Genomic DNA, 3,723 nt, shown 5'->3' with positions numbered 1-3,723 from the left:
TCTCTCTCTCTCTCTCTCTCTCTCTCTCTCTCTCTCTCTCTCTCTCTGTCTCTGCCTCTACTACCCTCCTGGCTCCCCTCCCCATGCCCTGAATAAACTCTATTCTCTGCTATACCGGTGTGTGGCTGGTCCCTCAGGGGGAAGAGATGCCTCGGCATGGGCCCGCTGAGACATCCCCTTCCATCACTATCCATCAAGTAGGCCTGTCCTTTTGGGGTGCAAGGTGTTTCCCTGCATACCTAATGGGGTGAATCAGCAAGACGGCAGAATAGGAGATCCTCACCTTCATTCTTTCATAGAGGCCCAGAATTAACACAGTCTATGGATCCAAATGTTTGTGTTGGAATTCCAGAAACCAGTTAGGAAGCTGCATTGCCCCAGCTTCTTAAGATCAAGTCAAGAACAGTATATAGAAATTACAAGAGGCCTGATACAATGACTCAGCAGGTAAAGACACTTGCTGCCAAGCCTGACAACCTGAGTTTGATCCCCTAAGAGAACCAACTCCCAGTTTGACCTCACATGCATTTTGTGGCAAACCCCCTCCTCCTCCTCCTGGCTGCTGCCACTGCCACCAAATAAATAAATGTAAAAAAAAAGAGAAAGAAAGAAGTTGATCAGAAGAGCCATTTTGCTGTATCCACAACCACCCCTTTAAGCTAACACCACTCACTTCAGTTTGTGGCTTCTCCCTGGAATTCGGGAAAGAGGGGGTGATGCAGAAAAGCCTGGTTTCCAATTCATCTAAGAGCACTAATTGAACAGGCATAGTTTGGAAGTCTGTGGGCCCTTGAAAGCAAGGATGAGTTCTCACTGTGCCAACTCATGGCATGTCACTTGAAGCGTGGATGGATTGTGGATTATGGATCCACATGTGTGCAGAGCTGCCAGGGCCAGGCATATCACTTGACCTGGGGACCTGAAGGGAGCCAGCATACATGCTGATGAGCTGCTGAGAACAGAGGAGGGAGGGGTGGCTTGCTGCTGTAGCACAGAGCCTACAGCACAGCACAACTCAAACCACAAGGAGTCATAGGTGTGAGCTCCTCAGGGCAGCAGAGGAAGGAAGAGGAGGGTGAGGAGAAAGAGGAGGAGGAAGAGGAGGAGGAGGAAGAGGAGGAGGAGGAGGAGGAGGAGGAGGAGGAGGAGGAGGAGGAGGAGGAGATTGCAAGAACCAGTAGTGACGACTCTGAAGGAAACAGTGTCTTCCAGACATGACAAGGCTGATGCGCATGTGTACTCAGAGACTGTGGCAGCACGCACAGGAGCCACGTAAGTCACAGCACAGCACCAATGGGGAAGTGGACAAGGACTCCCACCCTGGCCAAGAGGCTACCTGCAATTGATAACCACTGACAAGGGGAACGCTAGTTTTCTCCAATGGAATCTCACTGGGTATATTGACCACACTCCCCAGGGCAAGAAGCCCCATGCCCAGGACTAGTTAGTTGACCAATACAAAATGAACGCAAAGATATTTTTGTAGACTTTTTTTGGGGAAGGGGTCTCATTTTGCTTTGTTTGTTTTTTGTTGATGTTGGGTTTTGTTTTGTCGTCTTATTATCTTCTGCTTGTTTATTTTCAATGTATTGTTTTCTAGGCATTGTGTGTTTCTTATTGTTTGTATGTTTGTTTTTAAAGAGAAAAAGGGAAAGAACAGAAAGCTGAGTGAGAAGGAGACAGGAAGGATCTAACAGGAATTGCCATGGGGAAAGAGCATGATCAAAATATATTGTGTGAACAGTTTTTTTTTTTTTTCAATTAAAAAAGATGCAAGAGAGAAATGCAAGCTCCCGAAAAAGAGATCACCAACCCCCTCTGACAACAGGAACAAGCATGTGCTGTGTTAGCTGCTGTCACTGTGACAGGAGGGAAACCATTTAGAAGAAAGAAGCAATGCATTTGTGTTTGGTGCCTGGTTTCAGGCATTTTAGTCCACAGTAGTCTGGCTCTGTTGTACATGGGCCCTGACAAAGCAAAACATCAGCACGGAATGAACAGAGCAGAACAAAGCTGCCCCTCACAGAGGTTGTGCTGCAAAGAGAAGAGAATGCCTAAACACAGCCTCCTTTCCTCCTCCTCTGCTTTCTCTTCTTCCTCCTCCTCTTTCCTCTCCCCTCCCCCTCCCTCTCCTCTTCTTCTCCCTCCTTGTCCTCCTTCTCCCCTCCTCCTCCTTGTCTTCCTCCTCCTTCTCCTCCCCCTACTCCTTCCCCTCTTCTTCTTCCTCCCCCTTCTCCTCTTCCTCCTCACCTTGAACGTCGGTGGATTCTTCTCTTCCTTGCTCTGAGAAGTCCCTCACAGATATACCCAGAAGTGTGCTTTACTACCTCACTAGAAAATCCTCCACAAAATCAAGACATGAACATGTGAAAAGGAAAGAAGCTGCAGCCCACCTCCACGCCCCAAAGACTGATTGGTAAAGATCGTCCTCTGTGTAACTACTCAGTAAGGACTGGGAGAGGCAGTCGCTTTTTCAAATACTTAAAACTTAGCAAAAGACCCATAAGGCACATGTGCCCAGGCAAACACACATGCACATGCACAAAGTCCACAGAATCATGGCCCATTAGAAAGAACAAAACATATCCAGAAGCTGACTCCAGAGAAAGATTAATCTATAAACTACTTGACAGAGTATTCAAAATAAATTGTCTTAAAGAAGTACAACGCATTTTCAAGAGAATGCAGACAGTCAGACAGCTAAATGGAATCTGGAAAGTAGGCCAGGACAAAAAATGAGAACGTTAACAAGAACCATTAAAAAGAGGCAGATTAGCTCTGCAGCCATAGGATCACTGAATGGATATGGGCTGTAGGAAGTCACAGTATGCTTGTCTGCAAACCTAACACTGGTCACTTGGAAAAGGGCAGATAAAATAATAAAGGAAGCCTAGAGGAGTTACTGGGCACCATCACGTTTATCAACATACACTCACTCTCTCACACACACATACATAATATACACACAGATACTCATACATACATACATATACACACACATACATAACATACACACACATACATACATACACATACTCATTCATACACACATACATACATACACACACATACATACATACATACATATACATACATATATACACACTCATACATGCAAACATAAACACACAAACACAGAGATACAATGCGATTTCCATTAGACAAAAATTGAGAGAATGCTTCCCTGGAGGAATAATAGCTGAAAACTCCCCAAATTGAACAAAAGAAACAGACATCCAAATTCAAGGTCAAAAGACTTCCCCCAGGAGGACCTGAGAGAAACCATACTAGACACAAAGAAACCTTCAAAACTCCAGAACAAAGAACAAAAACCATTAAAAGCAGCATGGAGTAAGCCACCATCAGGGACCAGGGAGCTCTACTTAGATTATACAGAGTGACTGAGCAGAAAACACTCAGAAGGAAGTGGGTGATAAAGTCAATCTGCTGCTTCAGGAATAGAGTTCCGTCCAGTACATTGTGAAAGAGAAAACCTCTTCCTCTCTCCCTCTCTCTCCATCTCTCTCTTTCTCTCTCTCTCTCTCTCTCTCTCTCTCTCTCTCTCTCTCTCTCTCTCTCTCTGTGTGTGTGTGTGTGTGTGTGTGTGTGTGTGTGTGTGTGTGTGTGTGTTTGTCTGTTTGGGATGGAACCCAAGACTTTGCGCATGCTAGAGAAGCAATCTATCACTAAACTATATAGCTAGCATACAATCTATCACTAAAC

The sequence above is a fragment of the Grammomys surdaster genome, unplaced genomic scaffold, assembly GCF_004785775.1.
Source record: "Grammomys surdaster isolate TR1022 unplaced genomic scaffold, NIH_TR_1.0 270, whole genome shotgun sequence".
In the NCBI taxonomy this organism is placed as follows: Eukaryota; Metazoa; Chordata; class Mammalia; order Rodentia; family Muridae; genus Grammomys; species Grammomys surdaster.
This window is presented reverse-complemented; position numbering follows the sequence as displayed.